Source organism: Pelodiscus sinensis, chromosome 31 (genome assembly GCF_049634645.1).
Source record: "Pelodiscus sinensis isolate JC-2024 chromosome 31, ASM4963464v1, whole genome shotgun sequence".
Taxonomy (NCBI): Eukaryota; Metazoa; Chordata; order Testudines; family Trionychidae; genus Pelodiscus; species Pelodiscus sinensis.
Genome location: NC_134741.1, coordinates 3,957,812 through 3,977,291, shown reverse-complemented (window position 1 = coordinate 3,977,291; position 19,480 = coordinate 3,957,812). Strand labels below are relative to the sequence as shown.

General features: G+C 49.9%; 1 protein-coding gene and 3 non-coding genes across 5 annotated transcripts in view; 3 read left to right on the top strand and 1 right to left on the bottom strand.

The window, feature by feature from the left end:
- The window catches only part of LOC142821626 (zinc finger protein RFP-like), a 394,289-nt gene that overhangs the window by 174,121 nt on the left and 200,688 nt on the right, over window positions 1–19,480 (top strand). The gene's annotated exons all lie outside the window — the stretch shown is intronic.
- Window positions 3,504–3,577, top strand: TRNAI-AAU (transfer RNA isoleucine (anticodon AAU)). Its single transcript has one exon. It is a non-coding gene; the product is annotated as a tRNA-Ile (tRNA).
- Window positions 7,947–8,019, top strand: TRNAK-UUU (transfer RNA lysine (anticodon UUU)). Its single transcript has one exon. It is a non-coding gene; the product is annotated as a tRNA-Lys (tRNA).
- TRNAF-GAA (transfer RNA phenylalanine (anticodon GAA)) lies at window positions 14,168–14,240 on the bottom strand. The gene has a single exon. It is a non-coding gene; the product is annotated as a tRNA-Phe (tRNA).

Sequence of the window (19,480 nt, the reverse complement as noted above, 5' to 3'; positions counted from 1 at the left end):
TTTTCCAAAAAGGGATGCAAATGTAAAGACTGAAAACTGTAAATGAAGCCACCAGGGACACATACAATGGGCCTGCAAAAAAATGAAACAGGTGAGCACTTTGCAGAGAACAGGCCATCGCCCTGCTGGGGGAGGCTCCATCATGCACAGACTCTGCGCAGGGCCAGACTGCTGGGAGGAGACTCTGGCCATGGACTTTCCTCCCCTCTCTGTTACCTCCTGAACCTGGGGCTGAAAGGGACGTGGGCTGCAGGCTGGTCCTGCCCAGCTGCCTTCCCCAGTGGGAGCAAAAGCGACGAGGAGTCCTGTGGCACCTTATAGACTAACTAAAGTGTAGGAGCATAAGCTTTCGTGGGCAAAGACCCACTTCGTCAGATGCATGTAGTGGAAATTTCCAGAGGCAGGAATAAATATGCAGGCCAGGATCAGGCTGGAGAGGTTGGAGCATATGCGGTTGTACCTCAGTGCTTGGCTGTAAACAATGGATCGTGTGGTGTGTCCGGGATGGAAACTGGAGGCATGCAGGTAAGTATAGCGGTTGGTAGGTTTTCGGTATAGGGTGGTATTGATATGACCGTCACAACTGGTGGCTGAACTCTGTGAATTTATCCTCACACACAACTATTTCAGATTTGGTGGCAACATATACCTCCAGACCAGTGGCACTACTATGGGCACCCGCATGGCCCCACAATACACCAACATTTTTATGGCTGACCTGGAACAACGCTTCCTCAGCTCTCGTCCACTTACACCCTGTCATGATTATGAGGGTTAGCCAGCAGCCTGGGGATTAAGGGGTTAACTACACCTAGCCAGGAGGAGTGACCAATAGGAATGTAGGTGGGACTTTTCAAACTGGGACAAAGGAATTTGGGTTTTTTCTTTTTTCTCCCTTTTGTCTCTCTGAGAGTTCTCTGCAGCTACAGAGAGGGACAAGCATGTCTCTCTCTCCAAGACACCATTCTTCATTTTCTGTAAGTAGGGTAAAGTTTAGGTAGTTTCGCTAGGTTTTATTGTGTTATGGATTGGGTATGGGATCTGAGATCTGGCACTGCTTAAAAGATGTTTTGGCTTTTCTTTGTAACTCAGTTCTAGGCCCATAGAGTTTCTCCATGAGTATATTTTGTTACCTTCCTCTCTAGTCATTATACTTGCAACCAGAATATTGTTGTAATAATAAAAGTTCTTTCTTTTCTTTTATTAACCTGGCAGTGGTTAATGGTGTGCCCTGATTTTTGTTTTAGGGGGAAGATTTCCCAAATGATCTTTCCCCTGGTTTCTTTAGCATCATTTGGGTGGTGGCAGCGGAAGTTTTATTCCCAAGATCTAGGTTTTTAAGATCTTGGGGGAAGTTTTATACCAAAGCCTGGTAGATAAGGCTTTGGGGTACACTTGCTGGCCCCCACTTCTGCATTTATCATGCCAGAGTGGGGAAGGAGCCATGACACACCCCTTCTCTACCTATGCTACATTGATGACATCTTCATCATCTGGACCCATGGGATGGAGACTCTGGAAGAATTTCACCATGATTTCAACAGCTTCCACCCCACCATCAACCTCAGCATGGACCAATCTACACGGGAGGTCCATTTCCTGGACACCACGATACAAATAAGTGACGGTCATATCAATACCACCCTATACCGAAAACCTACCGACCGCTATACTTACCTGCATGCTTCCAGTTTCCATCCCGGACACACCACACGATCCATTGTTTACAGCCAAGCACTGAGGTACAACCGCATATGCTCCAACCCCTCAGACAGAGACCTACACCTACAAGATCTTCAACAAGCATTCTGTAAACTGCGATACCCACACGAGGAAGTGAGGAGACAGATTGACAGAGCCAGACGTGTATCCAGAAGCCTCCTGCTACGGGACAAGCCCAAGAAAGAAACCAGCAGAACACCACTGGCCATCACCTACAGTCCCCAGCTAAAACCTCTCCAACGCATCATTAGTGATCTTCAACCCACCCTGGACAATGATCCCTCGCTTTCACAGGCCTTGGGAGGTAGGCCGGTCCTTGCCCACAGACAACCCACCAACCTGAAGCACATTCTCACCAGCAACTACACACCGCACCATAATAACTCTAACTCAGGAACCAGTCCTTGCAACAAACCTCGGTGCCAACTCTGCCCACATATATACACCAGCAACACCATCACAGGACCTAACCAGATCAGCCATACTGTCACTGGTACATTCTCCTGCGCATCTACCAATGTAATATATGCCATCATGTGCCAACAATGCCCCACTGCTATATACATCGGCCAAACAGGACAGTCCCTACGTAAAAGAATCAATGGACACAGATCTGATATTAGGAATTGCAACATACAAAAACCTGTAGGAGAACACTTCAATCTTCCTGGACACACAATTGCAGATCTAAAAGTAGCCATCCTGCAGCAAAAAAACTTCAGGACCAGACTTCAAAGAGAAACTGCTGAGCTACAGTTCATCTTTAAGTTTGACACAATCAACTCTGGATTAAACAAAGACTGTGAATGGCTTGCTAACTACAAAAGCAGCTTCTGCTCTCTTGGAATTCACACCTCCAGATCAGCTGCTAGAAGCGGGCCTCAGCCTCCTTGATTGGATCCACCTCGTCATCTCCAGCCTGATCCTGGCCTGCATATTTATTCCTGCCTCTGGAAATTTCCACTACATGCATCTGACAAAGTGGGTCTTTGCCCACGAAAGCTTATGCTCCTACACTTTAGTTAGTCTATTAGGTGCCACAGGACTCCTCGTCGCTTTTGCAGATTCAGACTAACATGGCTAACCCTCTGATACTTGACACCAGTGGGAGCAGAAAATGCTTATGGAAGGGTTCACACATTGTCCCCAATGCACTCGCCTGAGGGACTGAATTCTTGCTGCCCCTGGGTGCACCCAAACGCCCTTCTGGGGGGGCAGGTTCCCCAGCTCACACCCCTCCTGCCACACAAAGCTTGCAAATGGGGTTGATTTTCCTGCATCTCCTCTTGCTTGCTGCTGCACTAAAAGAAATCTTGAAAACAGCCCCGTCTCCTGTCACTGGAGAGATGGCCCTGTGCTGGGATATGAGAGTATCCCAGTGATGCTCCTCGCAGCCCAGGAAAGAAGGGGGCTCTGGGTGGAAGGAACCCAAGTAAAACAGGTCCCAGTGGACATAAACTGGGCACCAGCTTGGCCCAGTTGAGTGAGGGGAGGTTGGTCCCATGGTGTCAAGGGCAGCGCTCAGGACTCTGCTGCTGCTGGCAGGGAAGAAGCTGGGAGGCAAGGTGCTGGCAGCAAGAGATTCCGGCTTCTTTTTGTCCGGGGTCTGCCGGCCACCAGCCACCTTGACCAACCCTCAAACCAGCTGGACTAGCCAGCCCATGTCACAGTGAGTCGCTAGTGACCCTGTCAGAGAAGAGCCATTGGCAACTTCAGAGACGTCCCTGCAGCTGCCTGAGGCGCCTCTCTTGAAAGGGCCACTGGTGACCTGTACTTTTATAGGCCGGCTAGCTCAGCTGGTTAGAGTATGGTGCTAATAATGCCAAGGTCATGGGTTCAAACCCCATGCTGGCCACAGGGGTGTTTGGTTCGGTGACTTCCCTTCCTTTAGTTGCCTGCTATGGACATGGAAACAGAAACAAGCAAAAGGCTGAGAGCTTTGCAGGAAGCAGGGCAGAGATCTGGTAGGGGGAGGCTCCAGCCTGTACAGCTCCAGTGGCTAAAAAGGCCTGGGCCTGGCTTCCTGTCCCCAAAAGCAGGGGAACTGATGCCCAAATTCCTGCTGCTGCAGTGGCTACCTCAAGGCACCAGCTGGGGGGCAGGCTCTGGAGCCCAAGCCACAACGGGAGGCTCAATATGACCGGGAGGCCTGGAGCGTGTGAGCCCTGCACAGAGGCTGCTGCTGGGGGCCTGCTTCAGTGGCCCAGAAGCTCAAGTTCCTCTGAACCAGCTTCTCCCCCTGGAGCCACCCCCCAGTGCTGCTGAGGCCCCTGACATGAGGCAGTGGGACCATCAGAGGAAGGTGCCAGCCTTAGCCCTTCCTCCCAGCCTCCTCCCCCTCCCAGGGTCTTTCCCCAGCCCCTCCCCAGTTCTACAATCCCCACATAAAAACCAGAGAGTTTGTTCTTTCAACAAGGAAAAGTCCTGTTTCTGTTACCGGGAGGGGGAGAGGGAGAGGGAAGAGGATGTGTTGGGGTATGTTGAAGTTGGGAGGTAGGCACAGAGGGCAAAAAATGAGGAGTAATATTAGTTAGTTGAAACCAAGGGGGCTGGGTTTGAACTACTGCAGAAAAAAGGACTCTGCCCCTGGAGCTGCCCTGTCCTCTCCAGAGCCAGAGCCTCCTCTCCAGAGCCCTTAGGCTGGCACTGGGGAGGCCTGAATCCAGGCAGCGCCCAGCCAAGGGGGAGGGGTTAGGGTTAGCCCCATGCGAGGTGTCAGCTGCTGTAACATGTGGGAAGAAGATTGACTAGGGACATGTTTTGGGAAAGTTGCAGCTGGTTTCCCTTACTTGGAATTAAACCCAAGCCACAGCAGTGAGAGTGCTGGATCCTAACCACTAGACCATCAGGGACACATAAAACAAGTTACCTACACTAGCCTTTCGCAGGCCATTTTCTGTCCACTTCAGGATGCGGGGGGTCCATTCTCCCTTGCCCAGAAGGGACAAGAACAGCCAAATAGAACATCAAAGCAGCCAGACTGGGCCATGCCAGTTGTCCAACTAGCCCAGGATCCTGTCTCACAACAGCAGCCAATTGCATTGTCCGGAGGGAATCCTCAGGACAGACAGTTATTAAGTGATCCCTCCATTCCCAGCTTCAGGTATACATCAGCTAGGGACACCTGCCCTGTCCATTCTGGTGAAATGCCATTGATTGACCTTTCCTGCATTAAATTATCCAGTTCTTTTTTGGACCTTCTTGTAGATTTCACCTTCGCAACATCCTCTGGCAAGGAGTTCCACTGGGTGCAAAAATGCTTCCTTTTTAACTCGGTGTCACGTTGCTGAATTGGAGGGAAGCAGCCAGATCGCTGCTGCACCCCTAGGTGGGGGTATTGGCCCCAGAAATTGGTGTGGGGGGAGCCATGTGGGGTATTGAATGGGAGATTATTGTTTGTTGATCTTATGTACGCTATTTATGTGAGTGTATAATGTCTATGTGTGTAGGTAGGAATCTGTAATCTGTGTGGAAGCTGAATATTTCTGTGAATGTGGTTAAGCATGGCTATGGACAGGCTGAGTAGCAAAGCCCTGTGGAACAATGACTCTCAATAGGCTATGGACACACCCAAAGAATGGGATTTGTCACCTGAGGGCAGCCGGCAGGGAACATAGAGATTGGCCTCTGACCAGGTGACTTGCTGCATACAAGAAGAGGCCAGGAAGGAGTATAAAGAGGCCATGTGGTCGATGCCATTTTGGTTCTCAGCTCAGCACTTCATCCCAGAGACAGCATTGCAGGGATTGAAGAGCCCGGAAGACCTGTGAACCCATTCTTATCGCAGGATGTGCAATAAGAACTTTTAAACCAGCAGCTGCAATATCTCTGCTAGAGCCTGCATCGAGGACTGGGAGATTCGGTGCATGTAACGTACTGTACTTTAATAACCTTACTCTCATGCTTTTCTTTCTTGTAATAATAAACCTTTAGCTATAGATTCTAAAGGATTGGCCCAGCATGATTTGTGGGTAAGATCCAGAGGGTAAATTGACCAGGGATCTGTGGCTGGTTTCTTGGAACCGGACAGAACTTGTTCGGGGTAGGTGGGATTGGGTGCTAGGACCCCCCACCTGTGTATGAGGCCTGGGGCCATCTGGGGCACGGATATTGCTGGGGTGTCGGATGGGTTTTGCTCGGGAGGCTTCAGGCAGGTTGCTGAAGCGCTCTGTGAGACTGGTTTTTGGCCTGTGTGGAGAGGTCGCCAGTCGGGGGCTGTAAGGAGCCCCGGATTTGAGCAATTCACCCTGAGCGGACGCACTCAGCTGTGCCCAGACACGGCCCGGTCCGTCACACTCGGTTACTTACCAGTTTCATTCTGTCACCCTGATTCTTAAGTAGGCGAAAAAATAATTTCTTATTTGCTTTTGGCACCCCTGTCATCATCACATAAACCCCTGACCCATCGCCCCTTGCTTGTCCCTTTCCCAAGCTGAGAAGAAGAAGTTCCATGAGCTCCTGGGAGCTGCTTTCCAAAGAAGAGGCATTTCCAGCAGAGAAGATGGCCAAGCCCAATCCCCCTACACAAAGCCCCAGGAAATACCAGTGGAGACTGGGAAAGCTCCCTCTCGGGCAGCGCTATGGAATGGATCCGGCTGGCCATTGGGGTGACTAACGCCATCAACAGACGAGTCCCCGTGAGACTTCTCAGCCCAAGTGCAGAGACTGTGGAGTCTCCCGCTCCCAGCCCAGTGGCAGAGGGGCAGCGCCCTGAGGAGGCGGGTCCTGAGGCAGCGGAGACTGTTGAAGGGAACAGAGACAAGGGAGACATGAGGTGAGAGGAAGGGGAACAAGTCGTCTCTTCTCAAGCGAGACGTGGTGGGAAACTGCCGGTTCCGGTGCAAGCCGAGCTCCAAGGGCTGGTTCCTGCCCTAGTGGCTCCTTGCAGGGCCTGGCTTGATACGCACCAAGAAGTGCCATGTGTGGCCAGGAGAGTGGGTGAGGAGAACGGAAGGTGTTGGAGGAAGCTGGGGCTGCTGGGTCTTGGGGGATCTGGGCATTGGGGGGGGGTCTTACCTGGTTTTGTGTCCCCTTGCAGCAAAGGCCACAGACGTCCCAGAGGCTGGATGTGCTGCCATTGACCTTGGCCTATGTGGCTGCAATGCACTGGTCCCTGCCAAGGCACCACTGAGGAGCCTCAACCCCAGTGCTGCCTCCTCCCATCTCAGCCTAACCTGCCTAGGGCTATGTCTACACTCGCGGCTTTTTGTGTGAGTAATATGCAAATGAGGCTAAGCATGGAATATCGCTGAGCATCATTTACATACCTAATGAGCCACCATTTTTTTCAGAAGAGGCTCTTGTGCCAGAAGGAGCATCTACACTGCCCCTTCTGGCACAAGAAAAACCCTCCTGTGCAATGCCGTTCTTCCTGAAAGGTAATAGATGTAACGGCATTGCACAAAAGCGTTTTTCTTGCGCAAGAAGGGGCAGCGTAGACAGCTCCTTCTTGCGCAAGAGCCTCTTCTGCAATTTCTGCTGAGATGTGTTTTAGTAGTTAAATTCCTGGATTGCCCTTGCTCATTAAAACTGCTCTCATATGGTTGGAAATGGGGAAAATACTGCATTTTATTAACAGCAGCAGAACTGACTTACATAGGGCCTGTGTGCTGTGTAGTCTTGCCTTAATCTTTGTATTCATGCCCATCAGTGTGAAAGAAGATATTTGCATATATATTTGCATATACAGGCAACTGTGTATAATTCCCTGTAATATTATCACTCTCATATAACTTTGTATTAACATCTTCTCCTTTTAGATATATCTCTAAGGCTATGTCTACACTCGCGGCTTCTTGCGCAAGAACATCTTGCGCAAGGGTTCTTGTGAAACAAGTCGTGCGCAAGAAAACGTCCACACTTCCATGTGCACGCTGTGCTTTTGCGCAAGAGTTCTCATGGCAGTGTGGACGCTCTCTTGTGCAAGACAAGGGTGACGATGTGGAAGGTAGAGAAGTCAGGGCACAGGATTCGGGATGGGGGGAGTCTTGGGGTTGGGACTGTGTTTGTGTGTCGAGGGGATCCCTCTGCTCTGGGCTCCCTGAACCCTTTAACACTCAAGGTCTTTCTCTGCAGCGCACTTGGTGCCGTGAGAACAAAGCTTGGAAAGGGGGTTGATTTTCCTCCATCTCCCCTTGCTGCTGCGCTAAAAAAAATCCTGAAATGGGCCTCTTTACCTGTCACTGGAGAGATGCTCCTGTGATGGGGGAATGTTGCAACATAGAGCCTGGCTAGCTCAGTTAGCAGAGCATGAGACTTTTAATCTCAGGGTCATGGGTTCAAGCCCCATGCTAGGTGATGCTGTTCTTTAACTCACATTCTAAGTCTACAAGCAATTCACTTTCATCTTTCACCAGGGTTCTAGAAAGAAAAAGTCTAGTCCTGGGGTCCAGCTTTAGTAGAACCAGAGAGAGGGGAACAAGCTGCATTTTCAATCTTCTGAGGAGAAGGGAAGAGGATTTTCTTCTTTTCAGTTCTCGCCACATCAGCCCAGGGAGGAGAAAAAATAACCCTCCGCTCGCTGATTGTCCCCCGTCAGCTTCTGTAGCTTCACCTCCTTCCACAGCAGCTCCAGCTTTGAGCTACAAATCTCTGTGTGTAGCCATATGGAATACTGAGCTTTCAGACTGGCCTCTGCACTTCTGGCTTCCCTCCTGCTTCATCCTTCTGGCTACGACTACACGGCCCATTTATTTTGGAATAAGTTGGTCTTGAATAGTTATTACAAAATATCTTATTTCAAACTAGCACGTCTACACTGCAGGGAAACCTCAGAATAGTCCAAGGCAGGCTCCCCAGTGTAGACGAGCTACCTCGATTTAGAGCCCCTGGAAGAATAACTTAGAATGGCCCCCGGGAGGGGCTAGTTCAAACTAGCAGCAGTGGCGCAGCTACACGGGCCTTTTTTTAAAATAGCTAATTTGGAACTGGCGTTATTCTTTGTAGAATGAGGTTTGCAGAAGTCGAAATAAGCCATCTGTTACTTCAGAATTATTTCAGAATAACGGAATTGCTGGGTAGACTCTAGCAGTGTTATTGTGGAATAACGGCCATTGTTCCGAAAGAACTTTTGTGTGTGGACAGAACCTGTGCAGCCCAAGAAATGTGATTGGCAGCTCATACCCACAATCTTTCTGTCAATTGCAGTGCAGGGCTCTGAAGACATGGACCCAAGGCAACCACCTTGATTGCCTTCTGCTAAGGCCAGGCTGGAGAGAAGAGAATGGCTCCTTCAAGCTGGAGTTGAACCAGCATCCTAAGGATCACTTGCCAAGCACACACTACAGTCCTCTGCTCTGCCAACTGAGCTGTCAAAGGGAGCCTGATTAAGGGTGGGGGGTCCAGGTTTTCCCTACTACAAGTCTCGGGGCACGTGCTCCCCCAAGTATATGGCATTGCTGATGAGGGGCAGAGAAGCCAGGTGCTGTCACAGGTGTTGTACCAATAAAAGCAAGCAGGATCTTATGAAGGGGATAAGGCAAAAAGCCACATTTATTGTAAAGATAATAATAAAGAATAAAGAAGAGATAGAAGCAAACAATGTTGCTTAACTACTTATTCCTATCACTACTTAACCTTATACACTTTATATATATAAACATTCATTCAATCATTCATCCATTCATTCAGGTTCTGTGTAGTTGTTATAGTTACCAGCCTTGAAGTTGCTTGTGACAGAATACTGGCCAGGTATTCTGTACACAAGTGAGGGTAGTGGGGAGCGAAGTCCTGATCAGATGCGCATCTGAAGCTCCTGGTGGGCTGGCAGCAGAAAGTTGGACTCTGACTCCATAGTCTTTTAGTCCAGTTCTTATAGGAATTTCTTCCTATGCCAGTCTATGGGAATTGCTGCATCATGTTCAGGGTTGTCAGGTGCTCGTCAGTGATCTCATAGGGTGGGGCTCCAGTACTTGGTTTTCTCCACTTGACACCTTTTGGTTGCACTGGCACCTGACGCCTTCTTCAGCCCTTTGTTGCTGCATTCTCAGGCTGGCACCTCTCAGAACCATTCATTCATCATCCAAGCACTCTCTCTCTCTTACATACATTCCCTAATTAATGTTTCCCATACAGTATTTTGTATAATAATAACTTTACACGTACAAGAGTTGTAGTTACAAAAAGTCACAAGTTTCTGGGTGGCATTTCTTAAAACATTCTCTCTCTGAGTGCTGAGTTACTGTTATAGTTACAATGTTTCACTTTGCGATTAGGGTTAATTGCTTCACAATGTTTTGAAGAGAATGGGCGTCAACTGTGTAACAATAAGTTTGAGCGTGCCCTGGGACACAGAGAAGGGGAGCTGTTTCTGGCTACATAGTATTATATTTTTAACAGTTTTAAGTTACATGACCTAATATTACATTCCTAACAAATTATATTCGAGAGGGGCAATAATTATAAATCTAAACATTTAACAATCTTAACAAATAATAATAATAATAAATCTAAACACTTTAAGTTGTGGGGAACAAATTATGGGGAGTCACTTCCACTTGGGGGAATCATTTTTAATACATTTATATGTTATCCCTACACAGGTACTTCACAGGCAGACGGACCTTTTGAGTGAAACCTGAGCTAGATCCATCCATGTCACAGCAAAAGGAAGAAAGTTGGGTTCTTCTCACGTGTCTTCTTTGTTCCAGAGTCTCTAGGGGTGTGGTCGGGGCAGGTCCACAAAAAAACAAATCACTTGAATGAACCTTGGTCTAGAACAGTGGTCTCCAACCTTTTTACACCCAAGATCACTTTTTAAATCTCAGAACAGGCGAAGATCTATCTCCCCGCCCCTTCCTTGAAGCCCCGCCCCTTCTTGAAGCCCTGCCTTCTCTATTCTCCGCCTGTCCATCACTTGCTATCCCCAGCCCTTACACACTCTGATAAACAGTTTATTTTTAAATTATGCGATACATACAATTAAAATCACCTGTTTATAGTTATGAAATAAATGGTCTGTTTTTTATTCATGCTATTTAAATCTAAAATGAAGTGTTTATAATTATACATTTTGTGGGGACAGAGTTCTGCAGCTGGGGGCAGGGGAGAGGGAACAGGGTGCTGGGAGGGCAGGGGACAGAGTGCCAGTGGGGACAGAGTTCGGGGAGTGGGGACGGGGCTGGGGACAGAGTTCGGGGAGTGGGGATGGAAATAGAATTCTGTAGCTGGGGACAGGAGAGTGGGGACAGAGTTTGGGGAGAGGGGACAGGAAGGGGGACCGAATTCTGTGTCTGGGGACAGGAGTGGGGACAGCGTTCTGTGACTCGGGAGTGGGGGTTGGGGAGTGGGGTGCCAGTGGAGGCAGAGAGTCCCCTGCATCTCCCTCCTCCCAGCATTCTTCCCCTCCCCAGGGAAACCAGCGCACGCCTGCCACGGGGCCAACCCCCCTTCCCCCCGTGCAGGGAAACCCCGTGCGCGCGCTTGCCCAGGGAGCCGACCGTCCCACAAGCCCAGGGAAAGCAGCGCACGACTGCCCTGGAGCCAGCACTCCCCCCCATTCAGGGAAGCCCCACGCGAACACCTACCCCAGGGCCAACCCCCCGCGCGCGCCGGAAACCCCCTGCACACCTCCCGCGGGGCTGACTCACCCCTCCTGTGCGGTGCAGGGGGATGGAAGAGCAGCTAGCGCACTTCTGGCATTGCTGGAAGTGGCGCTAAGCTGCGGGACTTCTGAAGCCGACACTACCTCTTGAGGTAAGTAGTGGGGCTTCTGGGGGGTGGGAGGGAAATGGGGGTGGGGCGGACAGGACACCTCGCGAGCTACTGGTCGAGGCCTTGAGATCGACCAGTAGCTTGCAATCGACCTGTTGGTGACCACGGGTCTAGAAACTCACAGAAACACCCCTGAGAGTTTCCTTGCCTGTACTTAAATGTTGACAGAAATTTTGTTGCTAACTCCTTGGCCAACTCCGATTGCTCTGGGGTTAAGAAATTCTCTCTCCTTAATTCTGTGTCCTCAGGAAGGGAGCAAATTGAAGAAGGTCAGGTCCTCTCCTGGGGGCTCCAACCCAAACCCTAGGACCAAAGGATTTACAAGCCAGCTGATTAATGTTTGTTGCACTTCTCCCTCCCCACATCTGGGCCAAACCGCAAAGGCCACTCTACAGCCCCAGTGGCTGGGGGAGATGAGCATGTTAGAGCCCACTGAGCTGTAGCTTTCTGTGCCCAGGGTGCCAGACACTGCGAGGGCTGGAGTGAAATGGGGATTGGCTGCACTTTGGGAGTCAAAGATGTTGTCTGGGACCATGCAATAGAATAGTTTCACCAAACTTCCAAGGGAGGGTGCCATGGCTCAGTTGGCTAAAGCACATGTCTAGTAAACAGGAGATCCTGGGTTCAGCTCCCAGTGGTGCCTTTTGACACCCTTTAATCACATTTTCCTATGTGTTTCTGGGACACAGAAGAGCCCTCCCCTGGCCACCCATGGAACTGCTGGTTCAGGAAAAGGCTGATTGGAGAGCAGTGTTAGAAAGAAGGAAACCACAAGTGAGAAGCATCTGATGCCCACAGGCCCTAACTCTCCATGGCTGCAGGAGCTGCAGAGGTTTCACCCTCAAACTCTCTGAGCATGGACACCCCCAGAGAATCACCAGGGTGTGTGGTGCTGGCTCTCCTGTCCCAGCAATTGCAGTCAGAGCCCTGCCTTGCCAGTGCCAGTCACAGCAGCCTCTGCACCTGCTCCAGGCTTGTGGTTTCCTTCTTCCCAACACTCCTCCCCAATTAGCCTTTTCCTGAACCAGCAGTTCCATGGGTGGCCAGGGGAGGCCTCTCCTGTGTTCCAGAAGGACCTAGGAAAATGTGAGCTGTCACCTGGGAAATGTTCCTGGCTTTAGGCAACGTGTCCTGTCTAGGGCTTCATCAGCCCGGGAGCAAAGGGCAGGCAGCATCCCCCATGATGCAGAGGGGCATGTCCACATCTCCAACCCTGAGGGTGCAGCCAGGGAAGAAGTGCTGGGGAGCATCTTCTGGGAGAGCCTGGAGCTACAAAATACGCATCTATGCCGGCATCACGCTCCTTCTCCGAGAATGGACCCACGTCCTGAAAGGGAGAGAAAGTGGCCTGGGAATGACTAGTGTAGCTGAGCAAACACTGCAGGTTTGTGTCTGTTGAGTGGCTAGGATTGAGCACTTCCACTGCTGCGGCCGGGGTTGGGCTCCCAGTCAGGGGAAATAGCCACCTCTATATTCATGAATTCTGCCAAGTCTTTGCTTTTTCATCATGGGAAGGGGCAACGGACTGAGGGAAGGGAGGGGCTGGGGTGCCAGAGGCAGGCTCTGACTGGGAGACTCACCTGGCTGAGCCCTGGCCAACAGCCCAGCACATTTCCCAGGCAGCTCCTTTCCTGCACAGGCTGCAGGTGTCAGGTTTCTGGGGGAATAAGAGCCTGAGTGGAGGAGGGGGGAGGGCTTCATGCAGGCAGCTGCCACTGGCATTGGAAACAGTCCAGAAAAGCACGACAAAAATGATGAAAGTTTGAATCAGCTGCCATAGTTAGTATAAACAATTAATAACACACATACTAAATGAAAGCGAATATGCTACAACAAGTCACAGCTGGAGAGATCTCTGAAAACATCCACTCCATGTGCAGCCACAAATGTGATGTTAGAAATTATTTTAAAAGGCCTTGACAAGAAGACAGTGACTATCATATTACATCTCTATAAATCCACGTGGTGCCCACAATCTGAGCACTGACTGGAAATGTGGTTGCCTTATCCCCTGCCCCCCAAAAAACCATTCTTTGGTATTGGAAACTTCAGAAAAGCACAACAAAAATGATGAAAGGTTTGGATCAGCTGCCACATGAGGAGAGATTGGGACTTTTCACCTTAGAAAAGTGGAGACAAAGTGGAGATAAGATAGAGGTCTATACATGATGGCTGTTGTTGAGACTGTAAATAAGGAAAGGGATTTTTCTTGTTCCCATAACAGAAGAACTAAGGGTGCGCCATGATATTAGCAGGTTGAAAACAAACAAAAGGAAGAATTTCTTCACACAAGCACAGTCAACCTGTGGAACTCCTTGCTAGAGGATGTTGTGAAGACCAGGACTATAAGGGCATGTCTATACTTGGAAACTATTTTGAAATTGCTTAAATCGCCTTAACTTCCAGTCTAAGAAAATAGAAATAGTGTGTCCTCCGTATGGGGAAGCCTCAGAATTAGTCCGAGGCAGGCTCTGTTAATGTTCCTTCCTGGGAGCATGGAATTAAAAACAGAAGCAAGGCTGGGAGCAGCTGAAGCCAAGAGCCCTGTTCTACTGAGGTAACAATCTCTGAGGTGGCATGAAATCCCCTCTCCACTTTCTAACACTGAAATATCATCATCTTTATGACATCGTTCCTGGCCTTTTGGTTCAGCCTTTGAACTCTGACTGCAGATGTTTGCTTACCAGAGATGGAGAGATGCCAAAACAGACTAAGCCATATTGGCAAAGGCTTCTGCCAAAGCCTGGGATTGAACCAGGGACCTTTAGAGCTTCAATCTAACGCTCTTGCAACTGAGCTATTTCTGCACATGCCTCAAGGCTTCTGAGGCCGACACTTCTCTCAGGCATGTTTTTCTCCGCAGCAGTGCACAAGAGAGATGCTGCTGCCAGTGGCCCTACAAGGCAAGATGAGATTTGACTGCCCCCCTCAGCCTGACTTGCACTTGGCCCCATTCCTGCCTTTGTGTCTCACAGCTGTAGAGGAAAAGGCTTCATGCCTGGTTCCTGCTCCAAGCTTGTTTATGGCCCCAGGCTACACAGCTCCTCTTTGCGCAAAAGCCTCTTGTGCACAAACGGACCCCAGTTAATTATGCAAATGAGCATGGCAATATGCTATTCTGCACTTTATTTGCATGAGCTTTTGCAGAAAAGAGATGCAGTATGGAGATAGCCTAGGTGGTAGAGAGCCATGAAGTGACATAGACTCAGGAAAAATCCCTGGGTTGCAATCCTTAGTTACACAAAATAAGAATAATTCACCAGCTCTGATGTGATTCTAACCCCAAAACAAGGAAAATAATAAAACCTGATGGACTAGGGAGACTACTCCCTACTTACACATTTCAAGATGCCCTGACTTCTGTATCCTCTCACATCCTCACCCCTGCCCTGAGCTCTCCCTGTCAAATCTCTGCCTTGAGCCTCCCACACTTTAATTTCTTACAGGTACTTTCCTATCATAACTCCCCTGCCCTTCAACTTTCTGCCTTGAGCCTCCCCCCTGGACTAAGGGGTGGTGCCCAATAGAACAGTCCCTGTAAGAAATGTGTCACTTTCACCCCTGGGAACAGCTCAGCCATGCAAAGGGGCTGCCTGGGGCAGGACATTAGCCCTGGAGGGCAGGGTGGGTGTGGCAGTGACATCACAAGGGGCTTTTGCAGCCCCTCAGCTTATTGGCTAAAGGAGGTTGGGAGGTGATGACCTCACAGAGAGTCCATGACAATGGCCAGGTGGGACAGGCTGCAGGGCAGGGGCCATCTCAGAGACCCCCCCCCCCCCATGGCTTTGCTGCAGGGAGTCTCCTTGAGTTCTGTTCTTGAGGTCAGAGAGAGAATGGGAGTCACAAGAATGAGTGTGAGAAGGAGCCTTCTCCTCTCCCACCAGTTAACAGACCTAGAAGACAGAGAGGTGGGAGAAGGGCCCTGAGTTAATCTCTTGGGTTACAGCTGCTGTAACAATGGGGTAAGATGAACAAGTAGGCAGTTGTCATGTGAAGAGTGAGGCTGGTTTCTTTGACTGGGAATTGACCCCAGGCCTTAGCAATGAAGGTGCAAAATCCTAACCACTAGACCACTAGGGACACATGAATAAACCTCTTTCCTTACCTACACTAGCCTTTCACAGGCCACTTTCTGTCCACTTCAGGACGCGGGTCCATTTTCCATTGTCCAGAGGGGACAAGAACAGAAACCAAACAGAACAGCAGAACAGCCAGACTGGGCCATGCCAGTTGCCCAACTAGCCCAGGATCCTGTCTCAGGACAGCAGCCAATTCCATTGCCCAGTGGGAATCCTCAGAACAGACAATTATTAAGTGATCCCTCCCATCGCCAATTCCCAGCTTCTGGTAAACACCAGCTCGGGACACCTTCCTTGTCCATCCTGCCATTGCCATTGATTGACCTTTCCTGCATTAAATTATCCAGTTATTTTTTGGACCTTTTTGTAGATTTCACCTCCACAACATCCTCTGGCAAGGAGTTCCACTGGGCGCAAAAATGCTTCCTTTTGGTTTATTTTTAACTTGTTTACTTACCAATTTAATTCTGTCACCCTGGTTCCTGAGTAGGAGAAAAAATAATTTATTTGCTTTTTGCATCTCTGTATCATTACATAAGCCCCTGTCCCATCACCCCTTGCTCATCCCTTTCCCAACCTGAGAAGAAGTTCCATGAACTCCTGAGAGCTGCTTTCCAAAGAAGGGGCTTGGTTTGAACTACTGCTTCAGCCCCAGATGCCCTTTCACTTTCAAAACAGCACATGGGTGAGAGTATGCAAATGAAGCACATGTTATTTAAATCCCTGCTTCATTTGCAACTTTGGTGTGTCTTCTTTGCATTGTTTCGAACTAACATTACGCCTCATTTTTTGCCCTCTGTGCCTCCCCTCCCCAAAACACCCCAACACACCCCCTTCCCACTTTCCTCTCCTCCTTCCCCTTCAGGTAACACAAACAGGACTTTTCCCTGTTGAAAGAACAAACTCTCTGGCTGCGTCTAGACTGACAAGATTTTGCGCAAAGGCACATGCCAGTATAGACGTTCTCTTGCACAAATACTTTTAACGGAAAAACTTCTCCATTAAAAGTATTTGTGCGAAATCATGCCAGTCTAGATGCAGCCTCTGGGTTTTTTTATGTGGGGAATGTAGAACTGGGGAGGGACTGGGGAAAGAACCTGTGATGGGGATGGGGGTTGGGGAGGTGGGGCTCATGGCTAAGGTTAGGACTGGCACTCGCACCTTCCTCTGGCAAGAAGGGGGTGGTGGGGCTCAGGGATGGGGCTGGCTCCTGCCTCAGGTGGTCCCACTGCCTCACGTCAGGGGCCTCAGCAGCACTGGGGGGTGGCTCCAGGGGGAGACACTGGTTCAGGGGAACATGAGCTGCTGGGCCACTGAAGCAGGCCCCCAGCAGCAGCCTCTGTGCAGGGCACACACACTCCAGGCCTCCCGGTCTTGTTGAGTCTCCCTGCGTGGCTACTTTACCTACTTTACTTGCTTTCCTTCTGCCCAGAGCCCCCTTCTTCTCCTGGGCTGCAAGGAGCATCCCTAGGACCCCCTGAGACAGGCACAGGACTCTGCCTCCCCGCAGCCAGCCCCACTCCCACTGCCTTTGGCAGAACGGGAGGGGAGGGGCTCTGTTCATGCCACTGAATCCCACAGAGGCGCTGAGCCCCTCAGCTTGGCTTCCCTCCTCTGCCGCATTCCTGCCTCATTTCATCCTTGAGCAAATCACACAAAGGAGGCAGCAGGAAGATCCAGCCCAATATGCTAGTCTCCAAAGGCAGGGGAGGCCAAGCCACAAGCCTATACATGCCCTGCCTGACCTCTCTGGCTTCCCCAGGCTGGCACCAAGGGGCGTTTTCAGCTGATACCACTCCCCTCTGTTACCTGGGCTCATCCCAGGCACAGGCCGGGCAGCAGGAGCTGCACTTACCTGGGCACCAACGGGAGCGGCAATAAGATGAGACCTTATATTGCTGCCTGGCTTTGAACCAGGGCCCTTTTACATGTTAGGCAAACATGATAACCACTACACCGCAGTTCAGTGGTGGAACCTGTCTGACTGTTCTGTCCTAGCTCTTTCTAACACCCTGCTCTGCAGAGGAGGGGAATGCACCTTGTGAACACTCCACCTCTTGTTCTCAGGGAAGCCACTGTGGAGGCAGGAAAAGGGAATAAGGGAATTTGTGTTCAGCCATCTTGGTCTTGTTAACAAGAGAGCAAGAGTCAGGCTAAGTCTGTGGCCTGACAACGCGAGATCTGTAATTAGACACTGCCTTCGCCTCTCGCCTCCATACGGAGATAAGGATAGAATGCTGACTCTGGTAGGGACCTTGAGATAAGGAGCATCTGGGTGGAACTAAATAACTGTTAGCCATTGGTGTTTGTAATGGGAAGGAGACTAATTGACAGTATATAAACTGCTTCATAATTGCTTGTATTCGAAGGCTCCCCCCCCGTCCGAACCAGTTTTTCCCTTGCTGCAGCTCGTAATAAAACTGCCTCTGGCTACTTGTTGCTTACAAACTCAGAGTGAGGACAACGTTTTCTTCCACACCACTAACCCAAGCTGCCAACTCCTCATTTCCTCACCAGCCCCTTGAGATTTGTAGCTCAAAGCTGGAGCTGCTGTGGAAGGAGGTGAAGCTATAGAAGCTGACGGGACAATCAGCGGGCAAACCCCTTTGCAAGCTTTGTGTGACAGGAGGGGTGTGAGCAAGGGAGCACCCCCCCCCCCCGACCCGAAGGGCTCTGGCCTGTTCTCTGCAAAGTGCTCAGCTGTTTCATTTTTCTGCAGGCCCATTGTATATGTCCCTGGTGGCTTCATTTACAGTTTTGAATCTTTACATTTGCATCCCTTTTTCGAAAGAGGGTACAAGTGTAAACATACCCTACGTAGCTAGAGTTGGCTTCCTTCAGTTGAGCCTGGCTGTGTCCCTACTGCGGGAACCCAAAGGGAGCAAAGAGTAGAAGTACTGGAAGCTGGTGGGGTACCCTCTGAATTTGATTTAGTGAGTCTAAGCTGGACTTGCTAAATCAAACTCCATAGGATTGATTGCAGCCATTCCTCCCCCGCTGGATGCGGTCCTTGTTCTTCTGCACCGCACAGCCCATGGGACCAAGGACCGGCCAATGGGCATTCTGATCACACCCTTGTTGAATTGAGGGGAATAGAAACCAGACAAACAGCAGGTTTGAACTTGTTTCAGTTGAGAGATGGGTTTGCCTGGTTTACATGCATTGATGCAAGATCACGTTAGGGGTTTGTGGTCATTTCAAGAATCCCAGTACAATGGAAATCCAAAATGTGGCACACCTGGAGATGTAAAGGTTTAAATGAGTTTGGTCAAACTTTTAAGGGGGCATGTGGAGTTGAACCAAGGACCAACTGAGCTGTAGTCAATCACTCTACCACTGAGCTATACCCCTGCTGCAGTTGCATATTTCCACTCAGTGTTAGGAAATTAGCCTCTGACAGCACTATCTGCAGGAGCAGGTGGTGCCTTGCACACATGGTGGGGGGAGGATGGCCCGTTATGGGGTCGGTCATGTGAGGTGTCCCCCAACCTACAATCAGCATGACGCTTCATGATAGCGCATCATCCCCTGTGCTCCCGCCTCCACAAATCGCTTGATCATTGTCTTCGGTCCACCCTCTCTGGGACACCTGGTGCTGGCCATTGTTGTCAGACAGGCTACTGGGCTAGATGGACCTTTGGTCTGACCCAGTACTACCGTTCTTATGTTATTATGGGTTTCTTGCACAAGAAATTCATGTTGCCTGTCTACACTGCCCTCTTGTGGAAGAGCTTATTGCTCATGGGGAGAGGAATAACTCTTCTGGAAGAAGCCCTGTTTTTCAATGCTGTACTGTAAATTTACTTGTGCAAGAACACTAGTGCAGTGTAGATGATATGCACATTTTTGTACAAGAACATTTTTTCTCAAGAAACCTGCAATGTAGGTGTAGACTAAGGGTTTATATTCATTTAACGTACAATGGAAGTCCAGGAAAGGTGAATGACTCCATTAAATAGACACTCTTA